This window comes from Oncorhynchus keta, chromosome 19 (genome assembly GCF_023373465.1).
Source record: "Oncorhynchus keta strain PuntledgeMale-10-30-2019 chromosome 19, Oket_V2, whole genome shotgun sequence".
NCBI classification, from domain to species: domain Eukaryota; kingdom Metazoa; phylum Chordata; class Actinopteri; order Salmoniformes; family Salmonidae; genus Oncorhynchus; species Oncorhynchus keta.
Window position 1 is genome coordinate 50,586,958 of NC_068439.1, and position 13,987 is coordinate 50,600,944.

At 40.3% G+C, this 13,987-nt stretch overlaps 1 protein-coding gene across 1 annotated transcript in view; it reads right to left on the reverse strand.

Annotated features, from left to right (window-relative positions):
• Positions 1 to 13,987, reverse strand: part of LOC118398434 (MAM domain-containing glycosylphosphatidylinositol anchor protein 2-like) — a 352,144-nt gene that overhangs the window by 78,815 nt on the left and 259,342 nt on the right. The gene's annotated exons all lie outside the window — the stretch shown is intronic.

The window sequence follows — 13,987 nt, forward strand, 5'->3', positions numbered from 1 at the left end:
CTGAAGTGGGCTGCTTGACATATTCCATTTAGACAGAAGAGACAGAGAGCCAACAAAAATACATTCATCACAGGTCAAAGTAAACACACTAATAGGTTTTTTTTTTAAAGCACTCAAGAGGAGACTCTCTAAAGACAGTATAACACTCTTCTGGCTGAGACCAAAACAGGAAGCGGTTCATACAGTCGTATCTGTTGAAATTCAGTCTCCGGAAGCACAACAAAAAAAGGGGAGGATTTCTAATGGCGATATAGTCAAGACAGAGGCTAATGCTAACTCAAATAAAGAGATGCAGTGATCTGACAATATGAATGTGAGACAGAGCAACTTGCTGATCTCTCCGGCAGCAAAGTCTATTAGAGCTGTCATGGCGGTTTACGTCAATGACTTGTTAAGACTCTCTATGCAGACCCCGAGAGACATTTAATGATCCCCAGAGTTAAGAGTTTAGTCCTGCAGGCTTGGGAGGGTCAGCCTATCAGTGCTCAGTCTGAAGAGTGTGAACCAATCAGTGGAGTTTATGCCCACAGGCTGGGAAGTGTGAACCAAACAGACCACAGCTCCATCAGGTGTCTGCCTGCCAGAAGGGCCATCATAGTGGAAAGAACTAAGGGACTGGGTGACTTTTTAAAAGAGAACAAAGGGTAAAAAGTTCACTGGGCAAATTTCTGTCTCACAACATCATGGCTTTAAGACTAGTGTTAGGAACAGAAGCACTTCCGTACACCGACGATGACATCAGCAAAATACAGTATGCGAACGTAATCAATATCATTTGATTTGATTTGTTGTCTTCTTCTGTATCCAACCCTTTCCATTTGGTTTAAATGAGCGAAGCTATTGTTTGAATTAGTTTAGAGACAGCAGGGGTTCAAACTGTACAGTTGAACCCAGTTCCTACATTTGAATTATAAAAATTGATTTTAGCAAACAAACCTATGCTACATGTTATCTCTGGGACCCTCAGGATGACAAATCAGAGCAAGATTACTGAATGTAAGTACATTACTTACCTTCAGAGGTGAATGTTTCAAACCAGATGCCGTGATAAAAGTTTTGTTGTTGTGCACTTTCCTCAAACAATAACATGGTCGTTTTTCACTAATAGCTACTGTAAATTGGACAGTGCAGTTAGATTAACAAGCATTTAAGTGTTCTGCCCATATAAGACATGTCTATGTCCTGGAAAGTTGGCTGTTGCTTACAACGTCATTCTAGTCACATTAGCGCACGTTAGCAACAACCATCCCGGTATATGGACACCGATCCCGTAAATGCTTAAGAGGTTAAACTTTTGTACCTTTATTTTAGAAGGAAGCCCTATAACATAACTCAACAAATCTGATTTAGCATCCAATAAATCAACTCAGAGGTTAAGCCTCTACTTTTACAATCAATCAATTCAGTTTCTGAAGAGAGGACTTCTAAAACCCATCAACAAAATACTGATAAAAAAAAGGTTGTATACCACTTTGGGCGTAAATCAAGATTGACTGTTTCTTTCAGCCACTCACTAGTTTGATCAATTCTCATAATCACCTCAGATAATAAGTCACAATCTCTCTTGAACGTGTTTTGTCCTGAGTCCTATAGACAATAACTCAGGTTAATGAAGCTTTGCATTTGTTTGGACAGCCGAGTAAAGATCACAAGCCTCTACATGGATAAAGCTGTTTAAAATACAATATTCTAATCCACACAAAAAAAACACTCATTCATCAACAAGATAATATAATTTCCATAGAACAAGAGAAAGACACCCAATGGGGCTAGAGCAGAACAATATTTGGGGAATGTGTTTCGGTATCTTTACCATAAAAACCTGTTTGGATAAAGGAAGTGTATACTAATGGATTGAAATGTGCTATTTCTCATGCTCTTTGTATCACAGTTTAGAATCCAGTCAACCAGGTTTTCACAAGTCATGAGATGCAAAAACAATTCATGGATTCCTAACCATCTCTTCTGTTCAGGGAAGTATATGCCGTTTTGAGAATGTATTCCCAAAATTAGCTTGCACTTGAGATACGTAACTAACCATCACATAACTGTATTCTACAGTAGTCATCTTTCCAGTAAAAACAATTGTAGAGAAAATATCAAGAACTGAACTGAATACAATACGATTATACCTGACAGTTGTGAATTGAGCCCATGCTGGGGAATGCTACAGAAACTCCCAGGGACAAGTCACTCTCTTTGTCTCTGTCTCTTTCACCCTCTCTTTCTCGTCAACTTAATTCCTGTTATATATATATATATATATAGGTCTATTTAGCTATCAATAGATTATATGCATGACTGGTATGGAATGAATGCAATCATTTCCCAAAGTCCTCTCACTTGTTGTGCATTATCAAGCTACTACATGATGGAACACCGTAGTAAACAATGGACTACTATGGAAGTAAATGTAGCTATGACAAATGCATTATTTTCAATAAGACATTCTGATTTCAAGCAGCAGGTAGACTATATAGATTAGAGTAGTTTCTAATGTGCTCTGATAATAAAACATACTTGGCACCTCAGATCTGTAAACAAGTTAAAATAATAAACAGCTTCCTAACACCACTGCTCAACATGAATAAGAATCCTTTAAAAGACGTAGTAACCACTTATACCACCGACCTGCCACCACCACTACCCATTTGATTGAAATGGATTACAAACATACTTATATTTATTTAGAAGCTGTCCAGCAGCCATATGCTAGTCTGTCTTTACCTCCCCTCCCCCCACAGACAGGTATTGTAGCTGAGACTTCATATGAACACACAACCTGCTCCAGTCACAAGGGTCATGAAGTAGCTAGATGTATGCTAATGACCACATTAAATGAATAACAATGTGGATCTATGAGTAAAACGATAAATTCAGTTTAAATGTATTTTTAATATTCATTGAAACCAAAAGAAATAGGAAAAAGTTACAAAACTAAATTATGTTAAACCCAAACTTCAGCAATGCGTGAAGAACAAAAGCTTGCTTTTGGAGTGAAATATTCCCAGTGTTTGCTCTGGTAGCAACAAACACCCAATGACATATTTGTTTTCCAGTGGCTTAACTGTACCCTGGCCTCGGTTTGGAGAAGGGTTCAAAGAAACACATACAAATCTGTTTCCCTCATGAGACTCAAACTCTGCTCCCCAAACATCACAGTGCTTTTGTCTAACAAATGTGTCTCGACATAGAACATTATAATGTTACAGTCTGGCTTCTGATTACCAAGGGAAACGGAGATGGATGTGTTCTTAATATCAACTGAGCTTTGGTTACAATTTCACTATTGTTATAATAACGGTTGAAGTAAAGACATATTTATAAGATATTTTAATTGTCACAATTTTTTAAATATATATATTTTTTTACATATAGTAATGACACTACGCTGCTTATACATATGCCTTTCAGGCTATCATAAAGGATTACACGTCACATGACTTTATATAACCTACACAGTATGCTTCTGTCCTTCAGGGCTGCCAGATTCCTACATAACTGATCGATAGATAACACTATTCATATGCTCCCTGTTGGTTTCGACAGCACACCGTGTCACTCATCAGCGGCTATCCATCACTGTCAGACAGCAACACACTCAAAAATAATGGTTCTAGTATAGTACCAGATAGGGTTTCTTTGGTTTGTAACCATAGCAGAACCCTTTTTGGTGCTACATAGAACCGTTTTTGAAGATTATACAGATGTAGGATCTCAATTTGATCCCTCGTTTGTTGCTGAGAATGTTCCTGTACAGCAGGAAATGCAAACTTGTAGTGTATTCGAGGATGACCAAGGCAGTCCCGCTTTAAATGACGTTCAGCTTATAAAGGCGTCCTAAAGCCTTCATAATGCCTTCATAAGCACTACATACGTGTGTCACAAAGCATCTAAAACAGTATGTCATGCCTTATAAAGGGTTCATAAATGTGGCATAATTGTGTCACATAATCACCCATGTCATATGTGACATAACCCACTATGTCGAACCTGATATGAACATGTGCCTTTATCAAGGGTGACGTGTTGTGCTGAAAGGATGGCACACGCTCTAAAGTGAAGTCACGTCTGTCACATTACTCCTAATCCCGTCTGCTGGACCAACACATCAAACTTGGCCTTCATCAGTTAGGATTAGGTTTAAATTACAATTTTAAGAAGATAAATTGTGGAAATGGGCAGGGTTTTGACATAATTATGACTTTGTCGCTGTGTTAACTAGTGATGACCAGGGGGAACGTTTTTGCTAGCAGAGGACATAAGCAGATTACAAATACTTTACTCAGTAAGGTCACACCGATAGAATTCTATGGTCACTCCCACTAAAGCCAACATTGAATGGTGGATATCCCCCACACACACACACACACACACACACACACACACACACACACACACACACACACACACACACACACACACACACACACACACACACACACACACACACACACACACACACACACACACACACACACACACACACACACACACACACACACACACGAAAGCTTTGCAGGTCCATCAACCTATTTAAATACCTCTCACACACTACAGTAACCTGTGGATCATGAGAGAACCTTCATGAATTAGCAGAACGTTAATAACCTATCTATTGACACTGTATGTAAGTGTCCTGCAATACTTCATTTGAAGTGAGACACCTTCGGTCATTCATAACACATCCATAAACACACCATATCGTATGACACTGTATTTCCTTTAAAGTCACACACCTTTGGTCATTCATAACACATACCTAAAGGCTTAATGATGTCAATACAAATGTATTAACCCTTAGATAATGATCAATAACAGCTAAAACAAATAAACATGAAGGATATGTTCAAACCACACTGTTCCTTTTTTTTTTTACACTACAAACACAATACGTTTCAAAATGTCCAGCAACGTAATTACATTGGACATTACACAGGGCTGTGAATGGTGTGGCTTGTCCATGAGCTGGCAGGCGAATGGTTATTGCCTCTCTGCCTGCTGGATGTAGTGCATGTTGGTTCCAACCTTAAAAGTAACAACAAAGAAAGTTAGTAGGTCTGTTTTGAAATGCCTTTGTCTCACCATCTGGATGAGGTCTGTGCTGAGCCAGAAATACTCTAAATGGGGAAATGGGAATTCATATTATTATATTATCTTTAATTTATAAATCTCATGATGTTCCTATGAGACGTGGCTGTATTTAGGGTGATTTTTTATTTAGCTGAGCCTGCTAGCTAGCAGATTTTTTTTGTCACAACACTTAACTACTACAAATTTATTTGAATTACAATAAATACATGTTATCTTACTCATTTCTTGCGGTCCAGTGACACCACAAGCGTGCATTTGATTTGCGAACTCATCACATGTGCACTTTCTGCGCTACAGAAACACCAAACACAGTGCAGGGCATGCACACTGAATTAAAGGGCAACTACACGCAAAAATGTAAGTTTCTTAGATTTTTCCCAGAACTCAAAAGTCATCCCCTGATGTGGTTTAAAACCTCTCAGGGCTAGGGGGCAGTGTTCGGAGTTCGGATGAATGACGTGCCCAAAGTAAACTGCCTGTTACCCAGGCTCAGATATGCATTAGATAGAAAACACTCGGAAGTTTCTAAAACTGTTACAATAATGTCTGTGAGTATAACAGAACTGACATGGCAGGCGAAAACCCGAGGAAAATCCATCCGGAAAATGTTTTTTTGAGGTCACAGTCCATTTCAATGCTTGTCAATGCGATATACAAATAACTAGCTCCCAGATTGCAGTTCCTATGGCTTCCACTAGATGTCAACAGTCTTTAGAAAAGGTTTCAGGCTTGTTTTTTGAAAAATGACAGAGTAGTTGAAGTTTTTCCAAGGTGTCTCATTAGAAATGTAGTCTTGTTGCACGCGTGAATGAGGTGTGCACTCTTTGTTATTTATTATCCATATTGAACAAACTATTCTCTGTCTTAAATTGTATTATTTAAGTAGATATTAGAGTACCCGAGTACCTGACATTTTTGGGATATAAAGAAGGACTTTATCGAACAAAACAACCATTTGTTGTGTAGCTGGGACCCTTGGGATTGCAAACAGAGGACGATCCTCAAAAGGTAAGTGATTTATTTTATCGCTATTTGGGATTTTGTGATGCCTGTGCTGGTTTTAAAAGTATTTTGGTGTAGGGCGCTGTCCCCAGATAATCGCATGGTATGCTTTCGCCGTAAAGCCTTTTTGACAACTCGGTTGGAATAACAACAAGTTAAACTATTAAACAATGTAAGACACTTGTATTTTCATGAATGTTTAATATTACGATTTTGCAATTTGAATTTGACGTGCTCCAGCTTCACCGGATGTTGTCGATTTTGATCCCGGTAATGGGATCCGCGCGCTAACACAGAAAATCAAATGTTGTTGTTTTTCTATTTAAAAAAGGTGTGGAAAAACTGGGGGGAAACCTTGCAAAATTGGGGGAAATATGAAACCTGGAAAACCTAAACAGAGAAAACAGAATTAGGCAACAAATAAAATAGATTTTAAAAGGCCCTACCATGACTGCACTTTAGAGTGTGTGTCAAACTGTAGCACAGCAATTTGAGGAAAGTTGAGGTCAGGTCCAATATTGGCTATACACCCAAGAGGGAAGAGGTTAGGCCATCCTATAAATGTTTTAGATCAGTGGTGCCCTGTCATTCAAGGCATTGAGCCCCACCTGTTTAGCTAAAAATAATAATAAAAAAAGAAGTTGGCCTGTTTTGCATGTTATTTTTGCATTAATTAGTGTTACATATCAGTTTGCAAACAATATATATTTTAGCGTAGACGTTGGTAATCTTCTATAGTTGCGCCGTGATTGGCTCAGTGTTCTGTCACTCATGGGAACATTACGTCCACGCATAATCTACGGAGAGAGCTAGGCAGTTCAAGCACCCTCGGGTGCTGCCATAGAGTAACATTAGAAGTGCCCATCCAAGAAGGCACAAGATCATTGGCTACAGATATCACATTAAATCTACCGTAGCTTTGATTGGAATGATCATGTCAACATCATACTTTTAAAATCTTAGCTAACAAGTTAACTAGCTCGACAAGCAGTCATCGTCATGACAAGCAGAATCATATGGACAATCAACTGGCAAATCCTATTCAATCCTTGTCATAATTATCGGGAGAAATGATAGATAAAACGTATCGGTGCTCATCGGCCACTGGATATAAACATTACACAACAAGTCAGAAGTCGCAAATTCAACAATGAGTGGATTGGAAAGAATCAGCGGCTAACTGCAAGCATCGCAAAGAAATCACTATTTTCCTTCCCCTACCTGCTCCAAGTCTGGGTTTAAGGATTTAAAAAATCTGTCTGAAAGGGTCCAAGCTTAAAAGGATAAACATTCACATGCAACACCATGGGCCAGAAATGTTTGAATACATTGGTCATGTGTCAATCCAGCATGACTTCTGTTCAAAAGAACTGGGAACTGGGAAATCTCCGACCTCTGACTTCATTGCATTCAAGACAACTAGGAACTCTGAAAAAAAACGAGATCCAAATGGGAAAATACATTTTGAAAGGTCATCCAACTCGGAATTCCATGTCGGGAACTCAGGCCTCTTTCTAGAGATCTGATGTCATGATTCAACCTAATTTGTTTTCGAGTTCCCAGTTGTCTTAAAAGCAGCATAAATCCAGAGCATGCCAGACTTTGATGTCAAAGTTTGATGAAAAAATTTGCCCACAAGATGGACTGCTGCACCACCTACCTGTTCAAATGAGCACAGCACAACAATGGTGAGTCCAAAAAATATGTTGTGTATGCTACTGCTTAAATGATGTAATATGCCAGGGATATATCTATACTGTAGCTAAGAAAGTAATGCTAAGTGTATGTTGTGTAGTAGCCCATGTCTCACCCTTGGTTCCGCCCCCTCAGAACTTAATCTACTGTTCTGACTTGGAGCTGCACATGTAGCCTATAGCCTGTTTTAGAGAAATGTCATCGTCAAATATTGAAAAAGCTTTCATTGACTGCTTATATGCAACCGTTATTTTTTCCACGGCTCTGACTTGGTGTACAGGGAGAATACTGCAAGAACGGACTATGTTCTGAATTCTGTCGCTTTCCATTTCAAAAGTGCTGAACAAATAGTCATATCGACTATGTCTGTCTTAGCTCTCTCATTAATGTCTTAATCGAAATTACGGCTTGCCTTTTAGCCACTCATTGTTCCCTTGTGCCATAGTTTGTACATCTCAATTGTTATATTGCTTATATTGGTCTCATTAGTATCTTATTCTTAATTTTAGGCAATGTTGGAAAGATGCATTTCATTGTGAATTATAATTAGATCATGTGCTTTTCTCCATGAGGAGGGGATACTTTAGTGATAATGTCAGAGAAGCTGGTGTTTGGAGAATATACAATATTGGCACGGGTGTTGTTCGTCAAGGGCCGGCAAACCGTGCCAATACTGTATATCCTCCAAATACCGGCTTCGAGGACATTATAACTTTTATACAACGGGTTGCCAACATATTCAAATAATGATTGACATATTTTCATTAAAACATTTATTTTGATTAAATTATTCATACTATTTCATCCTTCCACAAAATATAATCCTGACACAAATCTAGGGGTGCTAAAGACGCGACACAGTCATTCAGTCTTGTTGTTCTGTATCTATGTAATGACTCTCGTTGGTGGTAGAAAGAGTAGATCAAGGCGCAGCGTGGAAAGTGTTCATGATTTTAATTTAAAAAACACTCAACAAAATAACAAAACGCACAGTTCTGTCAGGCAACAGTAACTAAACAGAAAACAAGATCTTACAACCTAATGGTGGGAAAAAGGGCTGCCTATGTATGATCCCCAATCAGAGACAATGATAGACAGCTGCCTCTGATTGGGAACCACACTCGGCCAAAAACAAAGAAACAGAAAACATAGAATTTCCCACCCGAGTCACACCCTGACCTAACCAAACATAGAGAATAATAAGCATCTCTAAGGCCAGGGTGTGACAATCTATGGACGTGACCCAGTCGTTCCTTTTAAATGTTCCATTGCCATACTGGCTGGCAATGTTCTTATTCCTTGCTTGCTAGCTAGCCAACTACGGCTAACTTATTGTCACATCAAAAAGTGCAGCCAGAATAACAGAAAAGTAGCTGCATTTGCTAGTGACATTTATTTTGACATTCATAACATTGAGCTAATGAGGCGTGATTTCGCCTGGCTTAGAAAATGTGCTCACTTGTCAGGACACTGTTGTTTAGAGGAGTTAGCCAACAACACAGCTACAGTAAATTAAACTAAAGCTGGAAAGACTGCAAATTAGCTGCATTTCATTTAACCTTTTTTCAATTTACATTTTTTTGTATATATCCATACAAATTATGCCAGCTGATTCCTGATTTCGACTTGCTGAGAAACGCTGCCTGCCTGTCTGTCTCGTCACGTTCATTACTATTGGACTACCTTGTCACAACTCGTTTGTTAATGATATAAGAACAAACATTTTGAATTTACTGAACATAATGTATGGTTTGTGTATGGTTCAAAAGTCATGTTGCCATCCGGTATTTTTGAAGGAGAGTGAGGTTCTTATCGAGTTACGCTAATCCACAAGGAGTCAGTGGAAACCATATTTATTTAAGCCATATCAGCTATGGTTTTTTAAAAGGCAGTAAAAATGAGGCTGAATGAACTGTTTCGCTGCCAGACAAGGCTCAGCTGATAGCTGATAGGTGTAGCGGTGGTAAGGATTCACTCCATGGTGCTGAAGGAAAGCTCTTCTTTTGGGACAGCTTTATTTAGGCTCAAAGAGTTTGTGGGCACCGTTTGTAACCGTTATAGTGCAATTCATGTAATATAATATATAATATAATGTATTGTTTAGTGTTGTGTAAAAAAGATTATGGTTGAGTTTGCCCCACCAAGATTTACATGTGAAAATCACCACTGTTTTAGAGTAATATAATATATAGAATTGATCCAAAGCGACTTACAGTCATGCGTGCATACATTTTTAAATATGGGTGGATCTGACAATCGAACCCACTATCCTGGCTCTACCAAGATGCATGGAAAGGTTCTAAAAGCGTTGTAAAGCCTAAATTGAATATGATTTCTAAACCCTTTATTAAGCAGTATTTATGCCACCCTTTATAAAGCACCCTTTATAAAGCACAGGTTTATGTCACATTTGACATTGGTGGTTATGTCTAACAGTTATGTCACGTTATACCCTTTATAGAGCATGACATATGGTTATAGATGATTTGTGACACATTTATGTAGTGTTTATGAAGGCTTTATGAAGCCTTTATAAGCTGCACGTTATAAGCTGCATGTAAATTTCAGACTTGATTTGCGATAAGATTTTTTTTTTATCAAGCCCTACAAAACATGTCCATTCATTCTAATCATAATTCACATTTCCTGTTTCTGCAAGATTATTTTCCTGCTGTAGCAAACTGAACCATGCTCATAATGCTTCTAAATGGACCCTGTATGGTGCCACAAAAAACAGTTTCTTACTATAAAGAACAATTTAAAAAAAAGTATCTATCTATTCTGCCATGGTTACAAACCTTTTTGGGTCAATATAGAACACTTTTTTAATGGTTCTTTATAGAACCTTTATGGAGAATGCTTCTATAAAGAACCTTTCTCAAGCTCAAATGTTCTTTGTAGAACCATACAGTGTTTTTATTCTGGTTTAATAGCCATATTATACTGTTAAAATGTCAGTTTTTCTTCATGTGTTTATTAATAAGTTGAATCAGGTGTGCAAGCTTTGGAACAGCTGGGTGTCCCTGAGGAGAGAATTGAAAACTACTGACTTAGCCAACCATTCTCAATTGACATAAGGCCATAGGTGAGTCTTTCACAAGACACCAACACTGGCCATAGTCATATATAACAAGTAATAGTATAACACAACAGATTAGATAAACTGGAATGACACTCTCACTCAGGGTTGCACAAAAAAAAAAGCTGTGAGCAAACCCCGCCCCCCAAATATTCAAATGAGCCGCCGCACCTACATTTTAATTATCACTAAAAGAGGAAAGAACCCTTTTTTGAACTGAAAAAATTGAAAGGCTCAAAGGGTTCTTTGGGTCAGTATGGTTCCACATAGAACCATCACCCTTCCCAAAGAACCCTTAAGGAACCCTCATTTTATTTGTATGTAATGGAGAAACAATTTGACTGCGGTGGAAACCTCCAGGTATTCTCTTCTCTCGTAAATATTATCATCACGTACCTTATGGAAACATTCGACTCTATATTCACCTTATAAAGTATTCTTCATAGGGGTGTTAATGTAGGGGTGTTAACCCCGGTGTCCTGGCTAAATTCCCAATCTGGCCCTCAAACCATCAAGATCACCTAATAATCCCCAATTTACAATTGGCTCATTCATCCCCCTCCTCTCCCCTGTAACTATTCCCAGGTCGTTGCTGCAAATGAGAATGTGTTCTCAGTAAACTTACCTGGTAAAATAACAGATAAATAAATAAAATAAAATAAATTAATTCCTTGTCCTGAGGACGCACTGGGAGTCCAGGCATTGGTTACAGCACACCTGATTCAACTAATCACTAAACTTGATTAATTACTGAAACAGATGTGTTAGTGTCGGGCTGTAACAAAAAACGTCACGCTCTCACCAGGACCGTAGGGCTCTAAGACCATGATTGAAGAACACTATCCTATCCTGCCAAGGCTCAGCGGAGGAGATTAAACCCTTTGAAAACGCTGGTATGATACTGTTGGGCTAAAATGAAAACCTGCACACCATGTGGTTCCCAAGGACCACATTTGAAGAGCAGCAGAGAAATAGTTCCGTCCAGGGGATCTGAGTGGTGTATGGCAAGCTGAGATGGAGGGTCTTGCCAGGGCTCAGGAGTGCAGATTAAACCCTCTAAAGATGCTGGCTAACACTCTGCCACTCTGCTCTGGCAGGATTGAAGGGCCATCTCATCTCTGTAAAGCCACAGCCACCAGATGTAACCCCCACCCCCAGCCTGGCATGCACATACACACACAAACGCCCCCTGGCCTGGCTCCTGACCATCAGTGTGATAAAGTGTGTGTGTGTTTGCCCCTGAGCATGGCCTGCTGCCAGGCTTTGGAGTGTGTGTGTGGGCATGCCTGTGTGTGCCCCCTGGCGTAATGACTGAGACCCTTGGTTTAATCAACCCACCCTGGCTTTCGGCCAATGGCTTTGATTGATACATTTTTACTGTACACAGACCTGATCTTCTCTCTGCCCTCCCACATATATATATTTTTTCTCTCTCACCCTCTTTCTGCACAGCATTGCCTCAGTCTTCTACCATATTGTAGTATCTGGGATCTACATCGGTTTATATTAGTTACTGTGCTGTTACTAAGCAGTAATGCATTATGGCAGTGTTACGTTACTACACCTAATAGGAAATGCACATGCGCACTGGGGTGCCGGGAACTGTAGAGCACGAGGGGTTTTGACTAAACGAAAACTGTACTCCCGTCTCCTGCCTGGTCATTTCCCCACAACACAAATATTACACATATCAGAGCTTACCTCCACAGTGAATGATTAACGTGCATTGAAGTTGTTGTTGTTTCCCAATATGATATGCCCATTATCCCTTCCTCAACAAACTGCTACACAAACTCCGAGCACCTTTTCCTCAGCCATCTTAAATATTGAGTGAAGAGTGAATCTATGCCAGGGAATTTGGACTGATCTTAGGGCCACAAACACACAGAACCAAAACAAACGTCATTTGAGACAAATTGGTCAATCTATGGATTAAGTTCCCATGTGATTACTTTCTCCACTACTGACCTGTCTTGGCATTCAAGCTTTTGTATCTGTCCATTCATAAGCAGGTCAACTACTTAACTCACTCTCTAATCTCTAAACCCCAGTTGATATACAGTCAGAACGATATGCTGTTAATAAGGAAAAAAAGTGCCATTATGTCTGGCCACCGTTGCAGACACACTCAGGGATCGGAATAGCCTCATCTTTTCAGATGGTGATGGTGGTAGGGGGGATTAGGTGAGGCTGGGTGCATTGGAAGAACTCATGTTTTAGGATGGGAGGAGGAGGGGGTGGTTAAGTGAGGGAGTAAAGGGAAGGATAGGGTACATTGGAGCCCAATGTGGATTTTCACCACTGGCCTCCCTCCAGGTCCCCGGGGGCCGCTAACTAACTGAGCTGCCGTACCTTTGGCAGCAGACACATCCAGATGGTAGGAATCTGGAGCACTGGGGATGGAGGGAGGGCTGGAGGGATGGAGTGAGAGAGGGATGGAGGAATGAAGGGAGAGGGAGGATAGAGAGATGGAAGGGGGGCTATAGGGATGGCTGGAGAAGGGAGAGGTGGAGGGAGTGACATGGGGAGGGATAGATGGCTCAAGGGATAAATGGCTCAAGGGAGAGATGGATGGTGGGAGAATTTGGTCGAGGATGGATGGATGGAGGGCTAGAGGGAGGGATGAATGGTAGGAATCTGTGTGAACTGGGATGGAGGGATTGCTGTAGAGATGATGGAGGGAGGAAAGTAGGACAGGAGGGGTGGAAGTAGAGAGCGAGGGAAGGAAGGTGGCAGGTGACCGATGGCACATGAGACCCGCTGAGAAAAGCAAACGGCCGGAGGGGATGATCTTCTCTCCTCCTCCACTCTACTTTCTCCTCAGGGGCTGGACTGATATATGACACACAGACCAGACACTGTCCATTTCTACCAGACGGAGGGAGGGACAGAGAGACACAGAGAGACACAGAGAGAAAGAGCAAGCGAGCAAGAGAGAGAACGAGTGAGCCGCAGGATCATGGCAAAGGTTTCTGCCTCCCAGACCTCCCATCAGGAACAGAGCGGTTCAGGACGGAATCGTATTTGTCACTTTGATCCTCTGCCACTTATGCCACTGTCCCCTGGCACTGTCTATTTCACTCGTTCTTCTTTCCTCAACCTGTGTTTCTCCGTCTG